At 32.7% G+C, this 16,596-nt stretch overlaps 2 long non-coding RNA genes across 2 annotated transcripts; both read right to left on the minus strand.

Moving 5' to 3' along the window:
- Window positions 1–4,784: 4,784 nt before the first annotated feature.
- LOC147566901 (uncharacterized) lies at window positions 4,785–5,965 on the minus strand. The gene is made up of 2 exons (XR_015230588.1): window positions 5,552–5,965; window positions 4,785–4,931 (listed from the first exon to the last, which is right to left on the minus strand). It is a non-coding gene; the product is annotated as an uncharacterized LOC147566901 (long non-coding RNA).
- Window positions 5,966–11,484: 5,519 nt separating this feature from the next.
- Window positions 11,485–12,754, minus strand: LOC147566902 (uncharacterized). The gene is made up of 2 exons (XR_015237513.1): window positions 12,412–12,754; window positions 11,485–11,790 (listed from the first exon to the last, which is right to left on the minus strand). It is a non-coding gene; the product is annotated as an uncharacterized LOC147566902 (long non-coding RNA).
- Between the last annotated feature and the right edge of the window lie 3,842 nt (window positions 12,755–16,596).

Here is a 16,596-nt window from a genome sequence, read left to right on the forward strand (position 1 = left end):
TGAAACTTTTTCTCCTAGCATTTTTTGAAGCGTAATCATCAATTAACGGTTCGTAATCAATCTTGTCTAAGAGTTCATTTTCAATACTGAGCAAAGCTATTAAAAAAATTATTACACTCACAATTTATAAAGAAAACTTAATTAATACAAACTCTAACGGGACTAATTAATTTGATAAAATTTAATCTCCAGGTAAAGATATGATTTGTAGTAAGAAAATTAGAGATGAAAAAGTAATGTTGTAATGTGTTAAAATAAAAAGATAGATAGAGAGTAAAATATAACCACCAAATAAATTAGGAAAAGAAAATTTGAAAGAAAAAGTGTAACCAAAGAAATTAGAAAGAGAAAATTTTGTAATAAGTTCACGTAAATTGAAAAGGAACAAATAGTTACTTTATAGTAAAAATAGGGGGCCACTTGAGTTTACCTCATTGCTTTACCCCAGGTCCCTAGGTTTACCTTTGACATTCAAACCTGAGCACCAAAGTGGGCCCAAGTGAGTGGGGGCCCAGTGCGGGGGCCCTGCCCGCACTGGGCACCACACGGCCCTGCCTAAAAGTGATTTTGAATATTTGAAGATCAAAATCTAACCTATATTAGAAAATCGAAATAAGAATTAATCCCCTTAGATTCGCTCAGTTTTATAGAGAGAGAGAGAGGGAAATTTGCGTTCAAGTTTATTTTTGTCTTTTCACTATGTTAGATAATTTAAAAAAGTTTCAAATGGAGTTGAAGACTAGAAAACATAAATATACCTTTCTTAACAAAGAGAAGTTCCTTTAGGGAGATTTAACTAAATTTCTGTAAATCTAATTTAATTGAGCTTTAATTTTCTCTTAAAATTTTACTTGATTATTAGTATTCGATGTTTTAACCACACTCTGTTATTGTTTTATGGATATTATTTATGTTAAGTGAAACCAAACGAGGCCTTACACCATCACCTAGTAGAGATGGGATGTAAAATTTTGGATTTTTCTGTCGGATCCTTACAATGATATCATAATAACTGATAAACTTCTTTTTTGTTGCAAAATGGATAAAGTTAAACAATAATTTCCATTGATCTTTTATAACGACATAATTTTCATTCAAATTGAACACTTCTCCACTCGTTCTTTTTATTCATGCCTTCTTCTCTCCCTTCTGTTGCTCAAAATAGCTAAGCTTTTATGGAATAGTAACACCTGAAACAAATTTAAAGACATGTTTTAAAGGTAAATTCACTCCGTCAACTAGACAATTCATTACTTAATAAAAACATCCCTTCGTCCCAATTTGTTTCACCTTTTAGAAAATCCAACTTATTAAGGGTTTTCATTTATTGATTGCTAACTAGTTGTATTTTCCTAATTTACCCACAATTACTTTATAGCATTACAATAAATACAATATTGGAAGTAGTTTGAAACCTTATTAAAAGTAAGGGTGGATTTGGAAATGAAAATAAAATTAGTAATAAATGAATCTTATTTAAAATAAGTAGACAAACATTTTGGGTCTTCCTTTAAAGGAATAAGACCCAAAAAAAAAGGGACGGAGGGAGAATTATGATTTGAGAAATTCATTTTCCACATGAAGTAAAACAAAACGAATAGTTAATCTATGGACTTGTCTAACGAGTAGGTTGGATTGCTTGAATTACTAGAGAATAGTTTATCCTTCTCATTAAAAGATCAGCTAAAACCAAGAATCATTTCCAAATTTTAGCTAATGAATCATGGATGTGTGATTTAATCCACAAGTATATAGAGAGAAATTAAGAGGGGGAGATATTGAGAGGAAAATGAAGTTAAAAGAACATACTTCCACACTTGCTTCCATGAGGGAGTGGTTTACCACAAAAATCAGCAACATAAACCATTTTTTCTACACTAACAATTTGTTCCATCTCTTTAGTGATGTGTTTACAAACACAAGGCACATCAACTTTCTTTACAGCGTCACAACACCCCTGGCTGGGTGGAATCTTTGGCCCTTCCTTCAACACAAATTGAGCACATTCAGTTGTTAAACTTGCAAAGTCACCTTCACACTGTCCCATTACAACATTATCACTCCATGTTACCAACAATACTCCAACCACTACTACCAATACCAATCCCAACCTAGCCATCTCTCTCTCTCTCTCTCTCTCTAGGGTTTTCCTTTTCAATGGTGTTTGGTTATTTTGTTCCCTTCATTATATATACACAGATATGGGGACTGGGTTCCGTACTAGACAGCCCATAGTTTCTATCGGTTTCAGTTTTCAAATTGCCACATTGTCGATTTTCTTTGGAATTGGCTCCTTTTTTTGGACTATCTCAATATTCCTTTTGTCAATTAGTTCAAAGTTTGAAATTAAAGTAATTAAATTAAGTTATAGATCTAACAAGAAATTTGACCGACGACCTAATTTCCTGAATATTTTGTTAAAGACAAATAAATTTTTTTTGTCTTTGTAGGCACCACAAAAAATTTCAAATACTCTTCCAGTCCAATTTTAAACTCATCCACCTTTTCATGACGAAAAATGTCGTTATTTTAACAAAGAAATTCCTCCTAAGTCAATTTAAACATATGTCAATGGCAGAGCTTGGAAAGATGTTGGAGGTAATTCGAGCTAAACTTTCGAAGACATTTTCATCAAATCCTCAAGAAGTTTGAGGTTTAGGATGGTTGAATCTCCTTAGTTTCGGTTTAAATGAACCTATTAGGGTTTTCAGGTTGTTATTGTTTACGGATTCTAAAGAAAGAAGTTCTAAATTCATATTTTTGTTAAACGAATTTGCTAGGGGTTTAAGCTTATTTTTTGTTTTTGTTAAACAATTTCATGTTTCTGTTTGGATTTAACTTTTTTGGATTTTCAATTTGTTTTTTGTTAAACAAATTCTATAAAGAGAAACTGGAAAATTTCAAGAGTACGTACAAACGGTTTACATGCCTTTGCATTAGCTTGCAAATGGTTTGTAAGAGCTTTGCAAGATCTTGCAAACTATTTCCAAGCATTTGAACCAATGAGTTTGTATTAAACATTGAAGAATCTTATATTTTCGTTCCCTATTGTGTCTAGATCAACTTTTTAACAAAAAATAACAGTGAGAAATCTTGAAATATAACTTTGTTTACAAGGCATGATAAACCATTGTAACTATGTCACAAAGGATAACAAATAATTTGCAAAACATTGGAAGCAATTGCAATTACTGCTAAAGGTTCACAACCATCGAAATACCTAGTGCAAAGCATTGCAAACAATTGCAACTGTTGTTGCAAAATATTGCAAAGGTTCAAGCATCGAAAAACCTACTGCAGAGCATTGCAAACAATTACAATTGTTGCTGCAAAGTATTGCTATGGGTGGCAACCATCACAAAGCATTGCAAAGCATCACAAAACTTACTGTAAAGCATTGCAAAGGGTTTGTAACTGAATTTAGGGTTAGGTTGTCTTCTATCTTCCACGTGAGTGGATGAACAAGTTTATTTTAGGAGTCTAAAAAAATTTCAAACTCTTAAACGAAGAACAATAACCTAAAAGCAGGGCCGTGCCTGAGAAATTGAGGGCCCAGTGCCAAAATTCGGTTTGGGCCCTTTGTAGTATATAAAAAAATTATACACAAAATAATAAACATGTTCAAAATAATTTGACCATAAAGACATAATTGATTGTTTATTTATCAACTCAAAATGTATTTAAAAGACATTCGAATAAAAAAAAATTGCTTGAAACTTTTTCTCCTAGCATTTTTTGAAGCGTAATCATCAATTAACGGTTCGTAATCAATCTTGTCTAAGAGTTCATTTTCAATACTGAGTAAACCTATTAAAAAAATTATTACACTCACAATTTATAAAGAAAAATTAATTAATACAAATTGTAACGGGACTAATTAATTTGATAAAATTTAATCTCCAGGTAAAGATATGATTTGTAGTAAGAAAATTAGAGATGAAAAAGTAATGTTGTAATGTGTTAAAATAAAAAGATAGATAGAGAGTAAAATATGACCACCAAATAAATTAGGAAAAGAAAATTTGAAAGAAAAAGTGTAACCAAAGAAATTAGAAAGAGAAAATTTTGTAATAAGTTCACGTAAATTGAAAAGGAACAGATAGTTACTTTATAGTAAAAATAGGGGGCCACTTGAGTTTACCTCATTGCTTTACCCCAGGTCCCTAGGTTTACCTTTGACATTCAAACCTGAGCACCAAAGTGGGCCCACGTGAGTGGGGGCCCAGTGCGGGGGCCCTGCCCGCACTGGGCACCGCACGGCCCTGCCTAAAAGGGATTTTGAATATTTGAAGATCAAAATCTAACCTACATTAGAAAATCGAAATGAGAATTAATCCCCTTAGATTCGCTCAGTTTTATAGAGAGAGAGTGGGGGATTTTTTTGTTCTGTAAAGGGAGAGAGGGAAATTTGCGTTCAAGTTTATTTTTGTCTTTTCACTATGTTAGATAATTTAAAAAAGTGTCAAATGGAGTTGAAGACTAGAAAACATAAATATACCTTTCTTAACAAAGAGAAGTTCCTTTAGGGAGATTTAACTAAATTTCTGTAAATCTAATTTAATTGAGCTTTAATTTTTCTCTTAAAATTTTACTTGATTATTAGTATTTGATGTTTTAACCACACTCTGTTATTGTTTTATGGATATTATTTATGTTAAGTGAAACCAAACGAGGCCTTACACCATCACCTAGTAGAGATGGGATGTAAAATTTTGGATTTTTCTGTCGGATCCTTACAATGATATCATAATAACTGATAAACTTCTTTTTTGTTGAAAAATGGATAAAGTTAAACAATAATTTCCATTGATCTTTTATAACGACATAATTTTCATTAAAATTGAACACTTCTCCACTCGTTCTTTTTATTCATGCCTTCTTCTCCCCCTTCTGTTGCTCAAAATAGCTAAGCTTTTATGGAATAGTAACACCTGAAACAAATATAAAGACATGTTTTAAAGGTAAATTCACTCCGTCAACTAGACAATTCATTACTTAATAAAAACATCCCTTCGTCCCAGTTTGTTTCACCTTTTAGAAAATCCAACTTATTAAGGGTTTTCATTTATTGATTGCTAACTAATTGTATTTTCCTAATTTACCCACAATTACTTTATAGCATTACAATAAATACAATATTGGAAGTAGTTTGAAACCTTATTAAAAGTAAGGGTGGATTTGGAAATGAAAATAAAATTAGTAATAAATGAATCTTATATAAAATAAGTAGACAAACATTTTGGGTCTTCCTTTAAAGGAATAAGACCCAAAAAAAAAAGGGACGGAGGGAGAATTAAGATTTGAGAAATTCATTTTCTACATGAAGTAAAACAAAACGAATAGTTAATCTATGGACTTGTCTAACGAGTAGGTTGGATTGCTTGAATTACTATGGAATAGTTTATCCTTCTCATTAAAAGATCAGCTAAAACCAAGAATCATTTCCAAATTTTAGCTAATGAATCATGCATGTGTGATTTAATCCACAAGTATATAGAGAGAAATTAAGAGGGGGAGATTTTGAGAGGAAAACGAAGTTAAAAGAACATACTTCCACACTTGCTTCCATGAGGGAGTGGTTTACCACAAAAATCAGCAACATAAACCATTTTTTCTACACTAACAATTTGTTCCATCTCTTTAGTGATGTGTTTACAAACACAAGGCACATCAACTTTCTTTACAGCGTCACAACACCCCTGGCTGGGTGGAATCTTTGGCCCTTCCTTCAACACAAATTGAGCACATTCAGTTGTTAAACTTGCAAAGTCACCTTCACACTGTCCCATTACAACATTATCACTCCATGTTACCAACAATACTCCAACCACTACTACCAATACCAATCCCAACCTAGCCATCTCTCTCTCTCTCTAGGGTTTTCCTTTTCAATGGTGTTTGGTTATTTTGTTCCCTTCACTATATATACACAGATATGGGGACTGGGTTCCGTACTAGACAACCCATAGTTTCTATCGGTTTCAGTTTTCAAATTGCCACATTGTCGATTTTCTTTGGAATTGGCTCCTTTTTTTGGACTATCTCAATATTCCTTTTGTCAATTAATTCAAAGTTTGAAATTAAAGTAATTAAATTAAGTTATAGATCTAACAAGAAATTTGACCGAGGACCTAATTTCCTGAATATTTTGTTAAAGACAAATAAATTTTTTTTGTCTTTGTAGGCACCACAAAAATTTTCAAATACTCTTCCAGTCCAATTTTAAACTCATCCACCTTTTCATGACGAAAAATGTCCTGATTTTAACAAAGAAATTCCTCCTAAGTCAATTTAAACATATGTCAATGGCAGAGCTTGGAAAGATGTTGGAGGTAATTCGAGCTAAACTTTTGAAGACATTTTCATCAAATCCTCAAGAAGTTTGAGGTTTTCGGATGGTAGAATCTCCTTAGTTTCGGTTTAAATGAACCTATTAGGGTTTTCAGGTTGTTATTGTTTACGGATTTCTAAAGAAAGAAGTTTTAAATTCATATTTTTGGTAAACGAATTTGCTAGGGGTTTAAGCTTATTTTTTGTTTTTGTTAAACAATTTCATGTTTCTGTTTGGATTTAACTTTTTTGGATTTTCAATTTATTTTTTGTTAAACAAATTCTATAAAGAGAAACTGGAAAATTTCAAGAGTACATACAAACGGTTTACATGCCTTTGCATTAGCTTGTTGCAAATGGTTTGCATGAGCTTTGCAAGATCTTGCAAACTATTTCCAAGCATTTGAACCAATGAGTTTGTATTAAACATTGAAGAATCTTATATTTTCGTTCCCTATTGTGTCTAGATAAACTTTTTAATAAAAAATAACAGTGAGAAATCTTGAAATATAACTTTGTTTACAAGGCATGATAAACCATTGTAACTATGTCACAAAGGATAACAAATAATTTGCAAAACATTGGAAGCAATTGCAATTACTGCTAAAGGTTCGCAACCATCGAAATACCTAGTGCAAAGCATTGCAAACAATTGCAACTGTTGTTGCAAAATATTGCAAAGGTTCAACCATCGAAAAACCTACTGCAGAGCATTGCAAACAATTACAATTGTTGCTGCAAAGTATTGCTATGGGTGGCAACTATCACAAAGCATTGCAAAGCATCACAAAACTTACTGTAAAGCATTGCAAAGGGTTTGTAACTGAATTTAGGGTTAGGTTGTCTTCTATCTTCCACGTGAGTGGATGAACAAGTTTATTTTAGGAGTCTAAAAAATTTCAAACTCTTAAACGAAGAACAACAACCTAAAAGCAGGGCCGTGCCTGAGAAATTGAGGGCCCAGTGGCAAAATTCGGTTTGGGCCCTTTGTGTTATATAAAAAATATATACACAAAATAATTAACATGTTCAAAATAAATTGACCATAAAGACATAATTGATTGTTTATTTATCAACTCAAAATGTATTTAAAAGACATTCAAATAAAAAAAATTGCTTGAAACTTTTTCTCCTAGCATTTTTTGAAGCGTAATCATCAATTAACGGTTCGTAATCAATCTTGTCTAAGAGTTCATTTTCAATACTGAGCAAAGCTATTAAAAAAATTATTACACTCACAATTTATAAAGAAAAATTAATCAATACAAATTCTAACGGGACTAATTAATTTGATAAAATTTAATCTCCAGGTAAAGATATGATTTGTAGTAAGAAAATTAGATATGAAAAAGTAATGTTGTAATGTGTTAAAATAAAAAGATAGATAGAGAGTAAAATATGACCACCAAATAAATTAGGAAAAGAAAATTTGAAAGAAAATGTGTAACCAAAGAAAGTAGAAAGAGAAAATTTTGTAATAAGTTCACGTGAATTGAAAAGGAACAGATAGTTACTTTATAGTAAAAATAGGGGGCCACTTGAGTTTACCTCATTGCTTTACCCCAGGTCCCTAGGTTTACCTTTGACATTCAAACCTGAGCACCAAAGTGGGCCCACGTGAGTGGGGGCCCAGTGCGGGGGCCCTGCCCGCACTGGGCACCGCACGACCCTGCCTAAAAGGGATTTTGAATATTTGAAGATCAAAATCTAACCTATATTAGAAAATCGAAATGAGAATTAATCCCCTTAGATTCGCTCAGTTTTATAGAGAGAGAGTGGGGGATTTTTTTGTTCTGTAAAGGGAGAGAGGGAAATTTGCGTTCAAGTTTATTTTTGTCTTTTCACTATGTTAGATAATTTAAAAAAGTGTCAAATGGAGTTGAAGACTAGAAAACATAAATATACCTTTCTTAACAAAGAGAAGTTCCTTTAGGGAGATTTAACTAAATTTCTGTAAATCTAATTTAATTGAGCTTTAATTTTTCTCTTAAAATTTTACTTGATTATTAGTATTTGATGTTTTAACCACACTCTGTTATTGTTTTATGGATATTATTTATGTTAAGTGAAACCAAACGAGGCCTTATACCATCACCTAGTAGAGATGGGATGTAAAATTTTGGATTTTTCTGTCGGATCCTTACAATGATATTATAATAACTGATAAACTTCTTTTTTTTTTGCAAAATGGATAAAGTTAAACAATAGTTTCCATTGATCTTTTATAACGACATAATCTTCATTAAAACAGAACAATTCTCCACTCATTGTTTTTATTCATGCCTTTTTCTCCCACTTCTGTTGCTCCAAATAGCTAAGCTTTTATGGAATAGTAACACCTGAAACAAATATAAAGACATGTTGTAAAGGTAAATTCACTCCGTCAACTAGGCAATTCATTACTTAAAAAAAATACTCCCTTCGTCCCAATTTGTTTCACCTTTTAGAAAATCCAACTTATTAAGGGTTCTCATTTATTGATTGCTAACTAAATGTATTTTCCTAATTTACCCATAGTTACTTTCTAGCATTACAATAAATACTATATTGGAAGTAGTTTGAAACCTTATTAAAAGTAAAGGTAGATTTGGAAATGAAAATAAAATTAGTAATAAATGAATCTTATTTAAAGTAAGTGGACAAACATTTTGGATCTTCCTTTAAAGGAATAAGACCCAAACGAAATGGGACGGAGGGAGAATTAAGATCAGAGAAATTCATTTTCTACATGCAGTAAAACAAAACGAATAGTTAATCTGTGGACTTGTCTAACGAGTAGGTTGGATTGCTTGAATTACTAGAGAATACTTTATCCTTCTCATTAAAATATCAGCTAAAACCAAGAATCATGTCCAAGTTTTAGCTAATGAATCATGCATATGTGATATAACCCACAAGTGTATAGAGACAAATTAAGAGTGGGGGAATATTGAGAGGAAAATGAAGTTAAAAGAACATACTTCCACACTTGCTTCCATGAGGGAGTGGTTTACCACAAAAATCAGCAACATAAACCATTTTTTCTACACTAACAATTTGTTCCATCTCTTTAGTGATGTGTTTACAAACACAAGGCACATCAACTTTCTTTACAGCGTCACAACACCCCTGGCTGGGTGGAATCTTTGGCCCTTCCTTCAACACAAATTGAGCACATTCAGTTGTTAAACTTGCAAAGTCACCTTCACACTATCCCATTACAATATTATCACTCCATGTTACCAACAATAATCCAACCACTACTACCAATACCAATCCCAACCTAGCCATCTCTCTCTCTAGGGTTTTCCTTTTCAATGGTGTTTGGCTATTTTGTTCCCTTCACTATATATACACAAATATGGGGATTGGTTTCCGTACTAGACAGCCCATAGTTTCTATCGGTTTCAGTTTTCAAATTGCCACATTGTCGATTTTCTTTGGAATTGGCTCCTTTTTTTGGACTATCTCAATATTCCTTTTGTCTTAATTCAAATTTTGAAATTAAAGTAATTAAATTAAGTTATAGATCTAACAAGAAATTTGACCGACGACCTAATTTCCATAATATTTTTCTTAAAGACAATTAATTTTTTTGTCTTTGTAAGCACCACAAAATTTTCAAATACTCTTTCATTCCAATTTTAAACTCATCCCCCTTTTCATGAAGAAAAATGTCCTTATTTTAACAATGAAATTCCTCCTAAGTCAAATTCAACAAATGTCAATGGTAGAGCTTGGAAAGATGTTGGAGCAAATTCGAGCTAAATTTTTGAAGATATTTTCATCAAATCCTTAAGAAGTTTGAGGTTTAGGATGGTTGAATCTCCTTAGTTTCGATTTAACTGAATCTATTAGGTTTTCAGGTTGTTATTGTTTACGAATTCTAAAGAAAGAAGTTCAAAATTTATATTTTTGTTACACGAATTTGCTAGGGGTTTCAGCTTATTTTTTGTTTTTGTTAAACAATTTCATGTTTCTGTTTGGAATTGACTTTTTTCGATTTTCAATTTTTTTTTTGTTTAACAAATTCTATAAAAAGAAACTGAAAAACTTCACGAGTCCATACAAACAGTTTACATGCCTTTGCATTAGCTTGCAAACTGTTTCCAAGCATTTGAACCAATGAGTTTGTATTAAACATTGAAGAATCTTATATTTTCATTCCCTATTGTGTGTAGATCAACTTTTTAACAGAAAATAATAGTGAGAAATCTTATAATATAACCTTGTTTACATGGCATGACAAATCATTGTAACTCTGTCGCAAAGGATAACAAATAATTTGCAAACTGTTTCCAAGCATTTGAACTAAAGAGTTTGGATTAAACATTGAAGAATCTTATATTTTCGTTCCATACTGTGTCTAGATCAACTTTTTAACAGAAAATAACAGTGAGAAATCTTATAATATAACCTTGTTTACAAGGCATGACAAACCATTGGAAGCAATTGCAATTGCTGCTACAAAGTATTCCAATGGCTCGCAACCATCGAAATACCTAGTGCAAAGCATTGCAAACAATTGCAACTGTTGTTGCAAAATATTGCAAAGTTTCAACCATCACAAAACCTACTACAGAGCATTGCAAACAATTACAACTGTTGCTGCAAAGTATTGCAATGGTTCGCAACCATCGCAAAGCATGGCAAAGCTTCACAAAACTTACTGTAAAGCATTGCGAAGGATTTGTAACTGAATTTAGGGTTAGGTTGTCTTCTATCTTCCACGTTAGTGGATGAACAAGCTTATTTTAGGAGTCTAAAACACTTTCAAACTCTTAAACAAAGAATAACAATCTAAAAGGGATTTTGAATATTTGAAGATCAAAATCTGACCTATATTAGAAAATCAAAATCGAAATGAGAATTAATCTGCTTAGATTCGTTCAGTTTTTTAGAGGGAGAGGGGGGGATTTTTTGTTCAGTAAAGAGAGAGAGAGAGAGAGGAAAATTTGCGTACAAGTTTATTTTTGTCTATTCACTATGTTAGATAATTTTAAAAAGTGTCAAAGGGAGCTGAAGATTAGAAAACAAAAATATATCTTTCTTAACAAAGAGAAGTTCCTTTAGGGAGATTTAACAAAATTTATGTAAATCTAATTTAACTGAGCTTTAATTTTTCTCTTAGAATTTTACTTGATTATTAGTATTTGATGTTTTAACCGCAATCGGTTATTGTTTTATGGATATTATTTATGTTAAGTGAAACCAAACGAGGCCTTAAACCATCACTTAGTAGAGATGGGATGTAAAATTTTGGGTTTTTCTGTCGGATCCTTACAATGATATTATAATAACTGATAAACTTCTTTTTTTTTTTTGCAAAATGGATAAAGTTAAACAATAGTTTCCATTGATCTTTTATAACGACATAATCTTCATTAAAACAGAACAATTCTCCACTCATTGTTTTTATTCATGCCTTTTTCTCCCACTTCTGTTGCTCCAAATAGCTAAGCTTTTATGGAATAGTAACACCTGAAACAAATATAAAGACATGTTTTAAAGGTAAATTCACTCCGTCAACTAGGCAATTCATTACTTAAAAAAAATACTCCCTTCGTCCCAATTTGTTTCACCTTTTAGAAAATCCAACTTATTAAGGGTTCTCATTTATTGATTGCTAACTAAATGTATTTTCCTAATTTACCCATAGTTACTTTCTAGCATTACAATAAATACTATATTGGAAGTAGTTTGAAACCTTATTAAAAGTAAAGGTAGATTTGGAAATGAAAATAAAATTAGTAATAAATGAATCTTATTTAAAGTAAGTGGACAAACATTTTGGATCTTCCTTTAAAGGAATAAGACCCAAACGAAATGGGACGGAGGGAGAATTAAGATCAGAGAAATTCATTTTCTACATGCAGTAAAACAAAACGAATAGTTAATCTGTGGACTTGTCTAACGAGTAGGTTGGATTGCTTGAATTACTAGAGAATACTTTATCCTTCTCATTAAAATATCAGCTAAAACCAAGAATCATGTCCAAGTTTTAGCTAATGAATCATGCATATGTGATATAACCCACAAGTGTATAGAGACAAATTAAGAGTGGGGGAATATTGAGAGGAAAATGAAGTTAAAAGAACATACTTCCACACTTGCTTCCATGAGGGAGTGGTTTACCACAAAAATCAGCAACATAAACCATTTTTTCTACACTAACAATTTGTTCCATCTCTTTAGTGATGTGTTTACAAACACAAGGCACATCAACTTTCTTTACAGCGTCACAACACCCCTGGCTGGGTGGAAGCTTTGGCCCTTCCTTCAACACAAATTCAGCACATTCAGTTGTTAAACTTGCAAAGTCACCTTCACACTGTCCCATTACAACATTATCACTCCATGTTACCAACAAGACTCCAACAACTACTACCAATACCAATCCCAACCTTGCCATCTCTCCCTCTCTAGGGTTTTCCTTTTCAATGGTGTTTGGCTATTTTGTTCCCTTAACTATATATATACAAATATGGGGATTGGTTTCCGTACTAGACAGCCCATAGTTTCTATTGGTTTCAGTTTTCAAATTGCCACATTGTCGATTTTCTTTGGAATTGTCTCCTTTTTTTGGACTATCTCAATATTCCTCTTGTCAATTAATTCAAAATTTGAAATTAAAATAATTAAATTAAGTTATATAGATCTAACAAGAAATTTGACCGACGACCTAATTACCTGAATATTTTGTTAAAGACAAATAAATTTTTTTGTCTTTGTAGGCACCACAAAAATTTTCAAATACTCTTCCAGTCCAATTGTAAACTCATCCCCTTTTTCATGACGAAAAATATCCTTATTTTAACAAGGAAATTCCTCTTAAGTCAATTTAAACAAATGTCAATGGCAGAGCTTGGAAAGATGTTGGAGCAAATTCGAGCTAAATTTTTTAAGATATTTTCATCAAATCCTCAAGAAGTTTGAGGTTTAGGATGGTTGAATCTCCTTAGTTTCGAGTTAACTGAACCTATTAGGGTTTTCAAGTTGTTATTGTTTACGGATTTTAAAGAAAGAAGTTCAAAATTCATATTTTTGTTAAACGAATTTGCTAGGGGTTTCAGCTTATTTTTTGTTTGTTAAACAATTTCATGTTTCTGTTTGGAATTGACTTTTTTGGATTAAAATTTTTTTTTTTGTTAAACAATATCTATAAAGAGAAACTGGAAAACTTCACGAGTCCATGCAAACAGTTTACATGCCTTTGCATTAGCTTGCAAACTGTTTGCAAGTCTTTGCAAAACTTGCGAGAGCCTTGCAAGAGTTTTGCAAACTGTCGAGATCTTTGCTAACTGTTTATAAGAACTTCGCTAACTGTTTGCAAGAGCTTGCAAACTGTTTTCAAGCATTTGAACTAAAGAGTTTGTATTAAACTTTGAAGAATCTTATATTTTCGTTCCATATTATGTCTAGATCAACTTTTTAACAGAAAATAACAGTGAGATATCTTATAATATAACCTTGTTTACAAGGCATGACAAACCATTGTAACTCTGTCGCAAAGGATAACAAATAATATGAAAAACATTAGAAGCAATTGCAATTGCTGCTACAAAGTATTGCAAAGGTTCGCAACCATCGAAATACTTAGTGCAAAGCATTGCAAACAATTGCAACTGTTGGTGCAAAATACTGTAAACAATTGCAACTGTTGTTGTCAAATATTGCAAGAAATTGCAACTGTTGTTGCAGAATATTGCAGAGGTTCAACCATCACAAAACCTACTGCAGAGCATTGCAAACAAATACAACTGTTGGTGCAAAGTATTGCAATGGTTCGCAACCATCGCAAAGCATTGCAATGGTTCGCAACCATCGCAAAGCATTGCAATGGTTCGCAACCATCGCAAAGCATTGCAAAGCTTCACAAAACTTACTGTAAAGCATTGCGAAGGGTTTGTAACTGATTTAGGGTTAGGTTGTCTTGTATCTTCCACGTTAGTGGATGAACAAGTTTATTTTAGGAGTCTAAAACAATTTCAAACTCTTAAACAAAGAACAACAACCTAAAAGGGATTTTTAATATTCGAAGATCCAAATCTGACCTATATTAGAAAATCAAAATCGACAGAGAATTTATCTCCTTAGGTTCGTTCAGTTTTATAGAGAGAGGGAGATTTTTTTGTTCAGTAACGAGAGAGAGAGAGGGGGAAATTTGCGTTGAAGTTTATTTTTGTCTTTTCACTATGTTAGATAATTTTAAAAAGTGTCAATCTCCTTAGGTTCGTTTAGTTTTAGAGAGAGGGGGAGAGGGAGTTCTTGTTCGGAAAGAGAGAGGGAGATTTATTCTCAAGGTTATTTTTGTTTTATTAAATGTTATATAATTTAGAAAAAATGTCAGAGGAGAGCTTGTGCAGGGGTAGAGAAAGATATTAGATCGGATGATATTTTTTGTTGGAAGTCAACAACAGATGACAGATAACTGTTCCGGGCGAGAGGAAACAGAGCTCGTCAGTGGGGAAAACATATTAAAAAAAAAAAAAGACAATATTAACTGCTAATTTTGACTGATACAATCATGATCTTTCAAGCCATACTGGAGCATTACTACATATATGGGAACAAATTTTCCAGTTGATAAACCATATCGCAATTAAGAATTGAATATTAGAAGGTCGATGTTTCGAGGAAATAAGGATATTTCCGGGAAAGAAAGTTTAGGTGGAACCAAATTTTTTTGTTTCTTCCTCCATCTTCCTTCTAACCACCATCAACTTCGACGACCACTGCGACATCATCCACTCTGGTGATTAATCTTCCTCTCTCTCTCTCTTTTCATCCCTTTTTGTTATCTTCTCTCTTTCCTCTCTTTCCTCGCGTGGACCCCTTTTTGTTATCTTCTCTCTTTCCTCGCCTGGACCTAAAGCCTCCCCGTCACCGGAACCCTCATTTGCATCTGGACTCCAGATTCAAGCGAAACTCATCCGGAACTAGAGTCCAAATCTAGACTAAGGATCTTTCCTTCGTCTAGTTTTCCTGACGAACGAAGGGACCATTCTCTTCGCCGAAACTTAGAGAGAGAAGAGAAAGAGTGGGAAGAGGAAGAGAGAGAAGGGAGAGAGAAGAGAGAGAGGAGAGAGAGCCAACCGGAGATGGCCGGAGATGGCGAATGGTAAGGGGAGCTAAGGATTGTTGTTGGGGAACTATTATGGTTGGGGAGCTGCCAAGATTAGTAAAGGGAGATGTAAGTTTTGAGTTATTATTTTAAAGACCTTCTAAGATTCACAATTTAAGGGACTAAAGTGTAATATATGGAAATATACCAGAATTAAAGAAAAGAAAAAAACTATGCTTTCTTTATTCACTCGATCTCTCTTCAAATAGTCTCTCCTAATCTCTGTCCGACTTCTCTTCAATCTTTTCCGGTCATCAACTACAAAATTCCAGCTAATCTACCCAAGTATTTTCTCTAATGAAGAAGACATCAACCAAAATCTTGTGAGTTTTCTTCCCTTTATGATTTCTAGGGGTTTTCTAAGTTCTATATATAGGGTTTTAGTGAGTTTTAAATCTAGCGTTTTGCTCAGAATTTGTCATAAGATGATATTAGTTGTTTATTTGTTTTCCCCCCCTTCGTTATACTTAAGATTGTTGTGTTAGCTTCAAAACTATATCTAGGATTTTGGTGGGAATTTATCACAACTTCTACCATGCAATTTTTGTATAATTTTTAGGTTCTTTGATTATCTTCACCTTTATCACTTGTTATTGCAATATGTTCTTTGGTTTGGCTCTGGTACTTAGGCGTTTGATAAGCTAAATCGTTTATCAACTACTGTAAACAAATGTAGAGTACTGCAACATGTTATGCACTTAGAAATTTTATGTTTGTTTTTGCAGAACAAGTGACTTGGTAAACTTTTAGATAACATGAAAGCTTGTGGTGCTGGAGACACAAACAAACCGATAAGTCCAAAATCGAGGAAGAAAATGCAAGACACCCTCAAAAGCATATGTCAAGATTCTGCTGAAAAGGGAAATCAAGTCTCAGACAAAGAAGATGAGGGCGATTCAATCGATGGCGGCGATTCAAGCGATGGGGTTGAAGAGTATGAGTAAAATTGGCAATAGTTATAATTTGATGAATCTTTTTGTGACTATTTTGCAAGAGAATTGATATGTTATATCTCTAATGTAATCATACTATTCACCAAATTTCAGAAATGGGAAGAAACTTTAGCAATGTACTAGTTTTTTCATTTTTTGAGGTTCTGTTATTACAATGACGAAATAATAAATATGTGGTTGCCTAGGCTGTTTTCACCTTTTTTTTTATGT

The sequence above is a fragment of the Eschscholzia californica genome, unplaced genomic scaffold, assembly GCF_041429995.1.
Source record: "Eschscholzia californica isolate CP2 unplaced genomic scaffold, dmEscCali1.0.p SCAF_1, whole genome shotgun sequence".
NCBI classification, from domain to species: domain Eukaryota; kingdom Viridiplantae; phylum Streptophyta; class Magnoliopsida; order Ranunculales; family Papaveraceae; genus Eschscholzia; species Eschscholzia californica.